Source organism: Panthera leo, chromosome D1 (genome assembly GCF_018350215.1).
Source record: "Panthera leo isolate Ple1 chromosome D1, P.leo_Ple1_pat1.1, whole genome shotgun sequence".
Lineage (NCBI taxonomy): Eukaryota > Metazoa > Chordata > Mammalia > Carnivora > Felidae > Panthera > Panthera leo.
In genome coordinates, this window is record NC_056688.1 from 108081004 (window position 1) to 108094163 (window position 13160).

Consider the following 13160-nt stretch of genomic DNA (forward strand, 5'->3'; position numbering starts at 1 on the left):
CTGGCGACATATGAGGTCTGTCTCCCCACAGCCTCACCAACAAAATATGTTGGTATTGTTTACTTTTTTACCAATCTGATGGTTGTTTCGGTGTTGATTTAATTTGATTTACTTAAGTGAGTTTGAACATGTTCTCGCGCGTTTGAAAAAGATTCTTACTTTTTGTTTTCAAATTTATTTTTATTTTAGAGAGAGAGAGCAATGTTGAAGAATAAAACATAGTTAACATCCCAGCGTCCAAGAATAAACTATATGTGAACCTAAGAGGACCTTAGGACCTGGGATACCGAGCCAATGTTTACTTTGGGCTTTCACAGAAATAAGATATCGTCGCTAAAATGCTGCGTTCCTATTCCCTGAATATTAGTTCTGCTTAAATCCACATTGCTGAGTTACTGAAAATTAAAGCTTCCTCTTAACGGCTTGCTTGGCTTCCGTAAACTGCTTGGCGTAATCATACTTCCCCGTACTCGGTCACCCCATCCTGCTCTAACTAGATTAAAAACTAACATTACGAACAACATGATTCAGCATTCAACTAGCTGGAGTCAGCAAGTTATGTTTCAAATAACTCTAAGGCAATGTGACTGGGGCCCGCCTATTTCAACTACCACCTTTCGTAACCTGATTGGTTTGTGCAGCCTTTATAAGAAATCTTTAAACCTAGTTCGGGGCCAGACTTTTGGGAACTGTTACCCCCCCGTCTGGCCCGGCCGTCATAAACTTGGTTTTGTGCGATTGCTCTTGCTGTTTTGGAGTTCGTACGCGACCATAACCTATAACATTTGGAGGTTCCACCGAGATCGTTTTATTTCGCGGACTCCAAAATGTTTCGTCAGCATCTGAACGGAATCCCTAGGGGGGAGCTCCCGAGAGACGGTCCTCGGCCCCGGCTTTCCTTGGCTACAGGTAGGCTAGGAACCACACTTGGCTTCTCCTTTAGGTTGCTGTTTCTGGCCAGATCTGTTGCTGGAGAGGAAGGCTGGACGCAGCTCAAGTTCCCCCAGCGGGTGCTTAGAGGAGACGTCCCTAAGACGCCGCCGGGACTCACTAATCGTCATCTGATTCTTAATTTGTTTTGACGATTCTTGGGTCACCTGCACCTGGTTCTGGTTCTTGGTGGGGCTGATCACCCCTACACCACTGTCCATCTCTTAGTCGTCTTTAGAGTGTCGTTTATCTGTTGTGACCCACTGTTTAACCTCATTATAGGTCTATCTTCCTCTTCCGAGCCTCGATCCCCCCTCCAATGTACGTTAAATAACTTTTCTGGTTTCAGGAAAAGAGGAAAAAACTATGGCTTTAACCTAAAGCCATCCTGGGTGCGGACATATTGCCACCTGGACTGGCCGACATTCTCTGGGGTTGACTGGAGCCCCCAGAGGGCTCCTGTAATCTCAACCTTGCTTATGCCGTCCGCAGGATCTGTCGTGATGTTCATCCCAACCGGGAGCCATATGCCATCACCTGGGTAGATCTTCTAGAAGACCCCCCCGTCCTGGTTAAAATATTGTAAAGGCCAAGGGAAACACCCCGCTGGTCCTCCTTCTGCCCCTGCGCCCCCGACATCCTCTGAAGCCCTTCTACCTGTTACCCAACCATCAAAGAGGCTCTACCCTGTATTGCAGGAAAACCCAGAGGGAGGGGATTTCACTTCTGGAGAGCAACGGCCGCCCCCTTACCCCTCAGCTCCCCCCTCCGCTGTTAATGCTCAAGATAAGATGGCTAGCCCGCCCCATACCAGGGCAGGGACATCCTTATGGGACTAGACCCCAATCCCCCGAACTCCCAGCCCCCATTCTCCCCCTTCGGCAGACTGCCCCAATTCCTGGCCCAGACGGGCCTCAACCTAGGTCTACTCTAGTTTATACCCCTTTCTCTACCACTGACCTTTACAACTGGAAGGCCCCAAATCCCCCTTTGTCTGAAAACCCCCGGGGCCTGATTGACCTCTTGAGCTCCATTTTCACCACTCACTTACCTACTTGGGAAGATTGTCACCAACTCTTGCAGGTTTTACTGACTTCAAGGAAAGGGCCCGAGCGCTCCGGGAAGCCACGAGAGCAGTCCTCGGCCCAGATGGAATGCCTACCACAGACCTTCACAGAATTGAGCACGTTTTCCATTCCGCGCCGCCCCATTGGGACCCTGACGCGGATAATGGTAGGGAGCGTCTACTCCAGTATCGCCAGATTCTGTTACAGGGGCTTCGCGCAGCGGCGCGAAAGCCCACCGATCTGACAAAAATTCAATGACACGGTCCAGGGACCGAATGAATGTCCTAGAAAGGCTTTACCAGGCTTACCGCTTATGCTCTCCTGTTGACCCCGAGGCAACAGAGAACCGGAAAACCATTAACATGGCTTTCGTGTCTCAGTCGGCCCCAGACATCCGTAAAAAGCTCCAAGAATTAGAGGGATTCGAAGGAAAGGTGATCTCTAAGCTGGTAGAGATAGCTCAACGAGTTTTCCAGAGTGGAGATAGTCCAGCCGTTATACAAGGAAAGGAAATAGCAAAGGTGCTTGTGGCCGCATGGGGAAGGCCTCCCAACCACAATAAGGGGATGGGGAAACCTCAACCCCAGCAGAAGAGACCCCGCTCGACTTTAGGGAAAAATCAATGTTTGCATATTGCGAAAAAGAGGGACACTGGAAAGATGAGTGCCCCAAGAAAAAGCCAAAACCTCCCAGCCCGCCTACCGTTTTGGTCGCCCAGGAACAATGACGTCCCCACAGCTCCCCTCTTTCCCTGAGTCCCCAGGAGCCTGTGGTTACCCTCAACATAGAAGGGAAAGAAACCAGATTCCTGGTTGACACTGGGGCTACGTATTCTGCTCTTAAGGAACCCTTGGGACCCGTGACTAAAGAAAAGGTATATATTCAGGGAGCCACAGGACGAACACAAGGCTACCCGCGGACTCATGTCCGAATTACTGACCTAGCTCAAGGGACTATTACTCATTGCTTTGTGCTCGTACCTGATTGCCCATATTCCCTTCCGGGGAGAGATCTATTGCACAAGCTTAAGGCCCAAATTTCCTTTACTGGAAATCCTATAGACTTAAGCCTACCGCCACCTGCCATTCTAGTCACCTGTCCTATATCAGAAGAACATCTGCTCCTAGAACAACCAGAGCCGAAGCCCTCTCCATTAATAGAAAAATGGAAGGAGATAATTCCTACAGTTTGGGCTGAAACTAATCCCCCTGGACTAGCCATTCAACAAGCGCCTCTAGTGATCCAGCTAGCTGCCACAGCCACCCCCATCCGGGTGAGACAATATCCCACCAGCCGGCAAGCGAGGGAGGGACTTGCCAAACACATCAATCGCTTACGAGAAGCTGGGATCCTAATGCCCTGTCATTCCCCCTGGAATACTCCCTTGCGTCCTGTCCCCAAACCTGGGACCTCAGAATATAGGCCAGTACGTGACCTCAGAGACGTTAACAAAAGGGTGGAGACAATTCATCCTACAGTCCCCAACCCTTATACCCTCCTAAGTGAACTCTCACCTAATCACTGTCTATATTCAGCCTTGGACTTAAAAGATGCATTCTTTGCTGTACTGATAGTCAAAGTTAGCCAGCCCATTTTTGCCTTGGAATGGACTAACCCAGATGGAACTTTCAATGGGCAATTAACCTGGACTCCACTGCCCCAGGGATTTAAAAACTCCCCCACTCTTTTTGATGAGGCTCTCCGAAGGGATTTGGTCCCCTACCGGGAGAGCCACCCAGATGTTACACTGTTACAATACGTAGATGACTTGCTCCTGGCCGCTGACTCCTTAGAAAATTGTACAAAGGCTACAGAGGACCTGCTAAGGGAATTAGATGTCCTGGGATATAAAGTTTCCGCAAAGAAGGCGCAAATTTGCCTGGACTCTGTCATGTACTTGGGCTACCAACTGCATGCAGGCAAGCGATCGCTGGGGCCGGAAAGAATCCAAGCTATCCTCAACATTCCTAAACCCACGACTAAAAGGGAGATCAGGGAGTTCCTAGGGGCCGCCGGGTATTGCCGCCTCTGGATAGCGGGTTTCGCTGAAATGGCAAAACCCCTGTACTCTGCCACTGGGGGTGAAGGAACTGAGATGGTCCGGGGAGAACAAGAAGATAGGGCTTTTTAGCAAATCAAAAGCACTCTTACCCAGGCTCCAGCCCTAGCCTTACCGGACCTTACCAAGCCTTTCCAACTGTTTGTACACGAGGCCCCGGGGAATTGCGAAGGGAGTCCTCACCCAGACTTTGGGCCTCTGAAAACAACCCGTAGCCTGTTTATCTAAGTGGCTAGATTCAGTCGCCGCTGGATGGCCCAGCTGCCTTAGAGCGGTTGCTGCGACCGCCATAGTGGTTAAAGAGGCCTCCAAATTGACACTTGGGCAAGACCTCCAGATTATAGGACCTCATGCAGCGGCTGCCTTGTTACACTCCCCGCCGGACGGGTGGATTTCCAACGCGCGAATCGTCCAGTATCAGGTGCTGCTCCACAAGTCACCTTCCCGAAGACGGAGGCCTTAAACCCAGCTACGTCGTTGCCTGATAGCGAAGCGGGGACCCTGCTCCGTGATCGCCTGGAAGCAGTGAGTACCCTTACGGGACTGAGGGCAGACTTAAAGGATCTGGTTAGCAGATGTAAAGCTCGTGCTGAAACTAATCCTTCTCCTAAGTTTGATTTGGCAGGACAGAGACTCCGCGGACAGATGCCTGGAGAAATATGGGAACTTGACTTCACTGAGATGAAACATGGACTCTATGGCTGTCATTATCGCCTTGTACTTGTAGACACTTTCTCTGGGTGGGTGGAGGTTTTCCCCACTAGAACAGAGTCAACCCAGGTAGCGGCTGAGAAATTACTCGATGAATTGGTTCCCCGATTTGGCATCCCTATTGGTCTGGGGTCGGGTAATGGCCCGGCTTTCATCGCCCAGATATCTAAGATGTTGGCCAAAAGCTGACAAATAAATTGGAAATTGCATTGTGCTTACCACCCCCAGAGTTCAGGGCCGGTAGAAAGAATGAATAGAACTCTAAAAGAAACCTTGACTAAATTAATTACAGAAACTGGCGAAAACTGGGTAGGCCTCCTTCCTTTTGCTCTACTCAGAGTATACGTTGCACTTATGTCAAGGGTATCACCCCTTTTGAGATTCTGTTCGGGAGACCGCCTCCTTTACTCCCCACATCAGGAGACGAACACTGGGCTGAAATTTCCGACCACCATCTCCTTAAGGCTTTACAGGCCCTGCAAATTATGCTGCCAGCCATCCATAACCTGATCAAGGAGAGCCGGAAGGAACCCCTCCCCACCCCCCCCCCCCAAACTGAACCATTAGCTATCAGATTGGTTGCTGTCACACCCACGGATTGGACAACCTCTGAAAAAGGGCTATTCGTGTTCGCTTTTTTATCAGGGATAGAATGTTTTATAAGTATTGGATGCTTTTTGTAATTTCTATAACTAGACAGGCACTCTGTAAACACGCCCCAATCCGATGTCAACGGATTGGTCTTAGCCAACTCCACTTCCTATGCCTCCCCTTCGCTCATTTTTTACCTTTGTAGCCATTTCCTAAGTTGGACAAACCCTGTTCTTTTCAAACAAGGAGGAAAGCCCATACTATCACCCACTGGAGCCAAAATGGGTTTCATTGGAGCCAGCCCCCATCCCAAGGGACCAGAATGTCAACACCTTAAAAAGGTGCAGCTTTATGCTTGCCCCTCGGATGGGCCTCCAGATTGTCAAGGCCATGGGCAATTCCACTGTGCCTCTTGGGGCTGTGAGACAGTTGCAGACCAGACTCATAAAGACCCATTTCTATCCTCTATAACTACATTTTCTAATTCTAAGACCCAACACCTGATATCCCTAAAAATTAAAGATGGATGAGACCCCCGATGGAACTCAGGAAAAACTTGGGGACTCAGACTGTATGTGACTGGAAGTGATCCAGGTGTTAAAATCACCATACAGAGATTCAAGGTCCGGGTTACCCCAAGGGCCCCCGTCGGACCAAACCCCATTATTAACCCTCTACCCGATCCTGAAAGATCACCCACCTTGGCTGCCACGAAGGCAATCTTGCTGACAAACACTTCCCCGACAAAGAGACACATAGTGAGGAGACAGACATCTTTAAGGCCTTATGTTATACTTTTAAGTTTTTAAACTCTACTAACCCTAACATCACCCGAGACTGTTGGCTATGCCTGGATCCTAGAACCCCCCCCCCCCCCCCCCCCCCGCCTATTATATTGGAATAGGAACACCAATACCCCTGGGAACAGGAGATAATCATATCCAGAATATGAGCCACAATCAATTACAAAATAAGGGCCAACGGGGACAACACCCCAGTCTTACCTTAGGTGATCTAAAAGGTCAGGGAACCTGTTTCTATGCAGGAAATTATCAAGTTAATCCCGATATTTAAGCTATTGTAATAGCACCATTCCCATTCCTAAGACCCCTCACCTTGGAGACACCCTCTGCTTCTCAGTACCCCCCACTGGGACTTGGTTTGCATATTCCTCAGGATTAACCCCATGTTTAAACTTATATCACATGAAAAAACGCTCTGATTTTTGTATCCTAGTTCATCTACTTCCCCAGGTTTTTTATTCCTCGGGGGAAGGTGGCCGGGAACACTCAGGCTTCATTCCACAGTCTAGGTGGGTAAGAAAACCCATCTCTATCATTCTGGTGTCCTTATTGTAGGATTAGGAGTTGCAGGGTCCCTAGGGGTGAGCACTGCTCCTTTCATTACAGGGGACCAAAATTTCAAACTGCTTAGCAAACAAATTAACCAAGACCTTTCGGATTTAAAAAATATATATATGGACAAATGAACAAAATCTATAGACTCACTAGCAGAGGTAATAGTTCAAAATCGCAGAGGCCTGGACCTCCTGTTTTTACAACAAGGAGGGCTCTGTTTAGCCTTAGGGGAACAGTGTCGCTTCTCTGTGACCAACTCAGGTCTTATTAAACAAAGCCTGGCCCACATCAGGCAGAGATTAGAAAAAAGGGAAAAACAAAGGCAAGCTAATCAAAATTGGTATGAGTCTCTCTTCTCTTGGTCTCCCTGGTTAACTACCTTACTTTAGTGCCTTGGCCGGGCCACTAATCTTGGTTGTTCTTATTCTCCTTATTGGGCCCTGCCCCGTAAAAGTACTCCTACAATTCATAAATCAAAGACTCGGATCCATTAAACTCATGGTACTCCGAGGGCATTATGTACCCTTGACGCCCCAGGACAGTAACTGATACCCAAGGAATCGGGTATAAACCAAAAGAAGTGGGGAATGTTGAAGAATAAAACATAGTTAACATCCCAGCGTCCAAGAATAAACTATATGTGAACCTAAGAGGACCTTAGGACCTGGGATACCGAGCCAATGTTTACGTTGGGCTTTCACAGAAATAAGATATCGTCGCTAAAATGCTGCGTTCCTATTCCCCGGATATTAGTTCTGCTTAAATCCACATTGCTGAGTTACTGAAAATTAAAGCTTCCTCTTAACGGCTTGCTTGGCTTCCGTAAACTGCTTGGCGTAATCATACTTCCCCATACTCGGTCACCCCATCCTGCTCTAACTAGATTAAAAACTAACATTATGGGGGCGCGTGGGTGGCTCAGTCGGTTAAGCGTCCGACTTCAGCTCGGGTCACGATCTTGCAGTCCGTGAGTTCGAGCCCCACGTCGGGCTCTGGGCTGATGGCTCAGAGCCTGGAGCCTGCTTCTGATTCTGTGTCTCCCTCTTTCTCTGTCCCTCCCCCGTTCATGCTCTGTCTCTCTCTGTCTCAAAAATAAATAAACATTAAAAAAAAAAATTAAAAAAAAACAAACTAACATTACGAACAACATGATTCAGCATTCAACTAGCTGGAGTCAGCAAGTTATGTTTCAAATAACTCTAAGGCAATGTGATTGGGGCCCGCCTATTTCTTTTTATTTAAAAAAAAAAATTTTTTTTTAACGTTTATTCATTTTTGAGACAGAGAGAGACAGAGCATGAACAGGGGAGGAGCAGAGAGGGAGACACAGAATCTGAAACAGGCTCCAGGTTCTGACCTGTCAGCACAGAGCCCGACGCGGGGCTCGAACTCACGGACCGTGAGATCATGACCTGAGCCGAAGTCGGACGCTTAACCGACCGAGCCACCCAGGCGCCCCGGGGCCCGCCTATTTCAACTACCACCTTTCGTAACCTGATTGGTTTGTGCAGCCTTTGTAAGAAATCTTCAAACCTAGTTCGGGGCCAGACTTTTGGGAACTGTTACTCCCCGTCTGGCCCGGCCGTCATAAACTTGGTTTTGTGCGATCGCTCTTGCTGTTTTGGAGTTCGTATGCGACCATAACCTGTAACAGCAAGAATGGGGGAGAGGGGCAGGGGGAGAGAGAGAGAGAGAGAGAGAGAGAGAGAGAGAATCTCAAGCAGGCTCCACGCTCAGCACAGAGGCCAGGGCTTGATCCCACCACCCTGGGGTCATGACCTGAGCCAACATCAAGAGTGAGACACTCAACCGACTGAGTCACCCAGGTGCCCCTGAAAAGGATTTTTATGTCTTTTATTCTGTGAATTTTCCGTTCAGATCTTTTTTCCTTTTTAAAAATCAGGGTTAAAAAAAAAATTTTTTATAAAAAAATAAAATCAGGGTTTTGGTCTTTTTGTCTCTCAAGTTGTAATAGTTCTTTCTATATTAAGGATATAGGTCAACAAATTTTCTCTTCATTTGTCAGGTGTCTTTGGAAACTGTGAGAGGCTTTTGTTTTCTATTTTATATACAATGTTTCTATGGCTGGAATGTTTTATGGGGATCAAGTGTTAACACGAGATAATTTCAACAGCAAGTAAAAGGCTCCTCTTTAAAGGCTTTAAAATAAAGGACATTTATTATTTCTTATAACAAGAAGTCCGAGTAGGTGGTAAATTCCTCTGATAATTAAGTGGCTCGATGATGTCATCAGAGATCTAGCATTTTCTTATGTTTCTATTCTGACATCCTCAGCGTAATGATTTTTGTCTCCCGATGTGTCCTCGGGTGGTCCTACGATGGCGGTCACAGCTTGTTTATGGCATTTTTAATAATGTTTCATTTATTTTTTAGAGAGAAAGAGCAAGACCGTGCAAGCGGGGGAGGGGCGGAGAGCAAGGGAGACAGAGGATCTGACGTGGGCTCTGCGCTGACAGCCCAGAGCCCGAGTCGGGGCTCAAACTCACGAACTGTGAGATCATGACCTGAGCTGAAGTCGGAAGCTTAACCGACTGAGCCACCCAGGTGCCCCTTGTTTATGGCATTTTTGCTGTGCAAAGATCTTCGTGTGAGGTAGTCAAATTTACTAATCTTCTCTTTTATTGTCTCTGGATTTTGAATCAGAATTAGAAAGCCCTTTTCTACTCAGAGGTTAAAGAGAAATGCACCCATATTTTCTTCTAGTGCTTTTGTGGTTTTGTATTTTACGTTTAGATTCCTGAGCCAACGACTCATGTATAGGGTAAGGAATGGGTCTATTTTTTGTCTTTGTCCATACGGTTAGTCAGTTGCCCCACACCATTTATTATAAAGGCCATCTTTTCTCTAGTGAGTTGAGATGCCTTTGTGCCTCCTTTCCTATACCAAATTGCCACAGTACTCTGTCCCATTGGTTTGTCTATCCATCCAGCACTACTATGCTGTGTTAATTACAGAGGCTTTATAGTATGTTTTAGAGCCTGTTAGTCCTCTGTATAGCGATCTGTCGTGTGATAGCTTTCGATCTACTGTGTTTTAGCAGCTTCTGGGTGTGCCAGGAATCTGGGAACAGTGTAGGGTTGAGGACTCTGGCCAATCTAGCTGTTAGGCAAGTCCACAGTCAACTCAAGGCTCCACGGAGGCTGAAGCCTGAAGAGTCACCTTCTAAGCTCACCCATGTGGTTGTGGGTTGGCCTCAGTTCCTCCCTATCTGGAGACCTCAGTTCCTTCCGGCATGAGCCTCTCCATGGGACTGCTCACGGCATGGTTTCCCTCAGAATAACTGATCCAAGAGGGAGAAAGGAAGAGAGGCCCAATATGGAAACCTCGGTTTTTTATAGCCTAGTCTCAGAACTGACATATTATCACCTCTGTTGCATTTTATTGGTTCAACCCAGGAACAGTGTAGGAAGGGATTACAAAAGGAAGTGACGTCACTGGGGGACACCTTGGAGGACGGCTCCCAAATCTTTCTTCCTAGTTGTTGTTGTTCCCAGTATTTTCCTGACTATTTTTTCAGCATGAGCTTTAGCACCAAGTTGTCTAAGTTGCTGGCTATTTCTATTGGGGTTGCATTAAAATAATCAATTAACTTGGGGTGCCTGGGTGGCTTAGTCAGTGGAGCGTCTGACTCTTGGTTGTGGCTCAGGTCGAGATCCTGGAGTTGTGGGACCGAGCCCCAAGTTGTACTCTGCGCTGAGTGTGGAGCCTGCTTGGGATTCTCTCTTCCTCTGCCCCTCTCCCCCACTCGCATTTTCTCTCTCTCAAATAAAAAAAAAAAAATTAACTTAAGAATAACTGACATCTTTATAAAGTTGATGGAACCCCCATTCCAAGAACAAAGATGTTTTCCCATTTGTTCACACCTACTGTTGTGTCTTTCAGCAATATTTTACTTTTATTTTTATTTTTTTTGCAATATTTTAAAGTTTTCCTCATTTAGGCTTTACAGATTTCTTGTTAAGTTTCTTCCTAGGGAATCAATCTTCTTTGTTGCTGTTGTAAATAAATTTCTCTGCCATTACATCTTCTCATTATTGTTTAGTGTATATAAAGACTATTGCTTTCTGTGTGTTAATTTTCTATCCAGTCAACTTATTAGAAATATTTTATAGTCTGAGTTAGTTTTATCATCGATTTCCTTGGGTTTTATAGGTATACTGTCATTATCTCCAAATAGGCACACTTTTATGTCCTTCTTTATCATTTTTTATGCTTCTAAATTATTTTTCTTGTCTCCCACAAATGGCTAATACCTGTAGTAAAATGTTGAGTAGCAGAGAAAGTGGGCATTCCTGTCTTTGTTCCTGAACTTCGTGAAATGTTTCTAGTGTTTTCACTTTTAGTTAGATACTGGCATCAGAATTAAGATATATAATATTAGTGGAGTGCCCGGATGGCTCAGTTAGTTAAGCATCTAACTCTTGATTTTGGCTTGGGTCATTGAGGTTCGTGAGATCGAGCCTCACCTGGACTCCACACTGACAGCAAGAAGCCTGCTTGGGATTCTCTCCCTCCCTCTCTCTCTGCCCCTACCCTGTTCACACACATGCTCTGTCTCTCTCTGTCTCTCTGTCTCTCTCTCTCAAAATAAATAAATAAATAAATAAATAAGGCATGTAATATTAATATATCATATTTTAAGATTATACAATTGCTGTTATACTTAATAATATGTGGCATTATGTACATATCATACATCTATACATCCATGTATTAATGTATATACATATATACTGTATATATGCATATATAAAATATCTCTCAATTTCTATGTTCTCCAATGTTTTTGTGAAAACAGGGTGTTGAATTTTGTGGAAGGTTTTTTTCATCATTAAGAATAAAATCATACGGGGCGTCTGGGTGGCTCAGTCAGTTGGGCGTCCGACTCTGGCTCTCACAGTTGGTGAGTTCGAGCCCCGCGTCGGGCTCTGTGCTGCCAGCTCAGAGCCTGGAGCCTGCTTTGGATTCTGTTTCTCCCTCGCTCTCTGCCCCTCCCCCACTCACACTCTGTCTCTCTCTCTCAAAAATAAATAAACATTAACATTTTTTTTTAAAGAATATAATCATACAAATTTCCCCTTAAATCTATTAATATGCTGTGTAATATTAATGGGCCTCTTAACATTGAGCCCATCTTGAATTTCTGGAACAAAGCCCACTTGGTCGTGTGTTGGAGGAGGTCATCCAGAGGACGTGACTGCCAGTCGCCCCGCCAGCTGGACCCAGGCAACTGGGGGCTCCTCACCCTCTCCCCCATCCTCGGAATGTGTGTTCTGCTTGCCTTCCCAGCCCGAGAAGCTGTCCAGGAACACAGCCTGATGATAGTAATGTCATTTTAAATCGGTTTGTTTTCTTATTGTTGAGTTTTAAGGGTTCTTTGTATATTTTGGACAACAGTCCCCTACCCGATGTGTCTTGTGTAAATACTTTCTCCCTGTCTGTGGCTTGTCTTCTCATTCTCTTGACATTATCTTTTTTTTTTTCCTTGACATTATCTTTTGCAGAACAGAAGTTTTTCATTTTAAGGAAGTCCAGCTTATCATTTCTTTCTCTCGTGAATCATGCCTTTGGTGTCGTATCTTAAAAGTCATGATCTTACACCTTCAATGTCGTGTTCTATGTCAATTATACCTCAAAAGGACTGGGGGCAGGGGAGTCATGGCCAGACCCAACGTCGGCTAGATTTTCTCCAATGTTATATTCTAGGAGTTTTATAGTTTTATATTTCATATTGAGGCGTATGATCCATGTTGAGTGAATTCTTGTGAAGGGTGTAATGTCTGTGTCTAGATTCGTTTTTTTGCATGTACATATCCAGTTGTTCCAGACCAATGTTGAAAAGACTGTATTTTCTCCACTGTATTGCCTTTGTTCCTTTGTCGAAGATCAGTTGTTTATATTTATGTGGCTCTATTTCTGGGCTCTCTATTCTGTTCCGTCGATCTATATGTCTACTCCCCCCCTCCCCCGCCCCCCACACCACACTGTCTTGATAACTGTAACTTTTCAGTAAGTCTTGAAATCAGGTAGTGTAGTCCTTCTGCCCTTCGATATTGAGTTGGCTCTTCCGGTCTTCTGCCTCTCCAGGTAAACTTTAGAATCCGTTTGTTGATATCCACAAAATTACTCGCTGGAATTTTTGTTAGGATTGCACTGGATCCATACATCAAGTTGGGAAGAATCGATATCTTGGCAATGTTGAGCCTTCCTAGCTATGAATATGGAATATCGTTCCATTTATTTAGACTTTCTTTGATCTCTTTCATCCGAGTTTTGCAGTTTTCCTCATATAGATTTTGTATACGTTGTAGATTTATACCTCAGTATTTCATTTTCGGGGGATGCTAATGGAAATGGTTTTGTGTTTTTAATTTCAAATTCGACTTGTCCGTTGCTTGTGTATAGGGAAGAGATGGACTTTTT

General features: G+C 45.7%; 1 long non-coding RNA gene across 1 annotated transcript; it reads left to right on the forward strand.

Moving 5' to 3' along the window:
• Positions 1-694: 694 nt before the first annotated feature.
• On the forward strand, positions 695-5300 carry LOC122200848. The gene is made up of 3 exons (XR_006193952.1): positions 695-2163; positions 4472-4581; positions 4669-5300. It is a non-coding gene; the product is annotated as an uncharacterized LOC122200848 (long non-coding RNA).
• The last annotated feature ends 7860 nt before the right edge of the window (positions 5301-13160 follow it).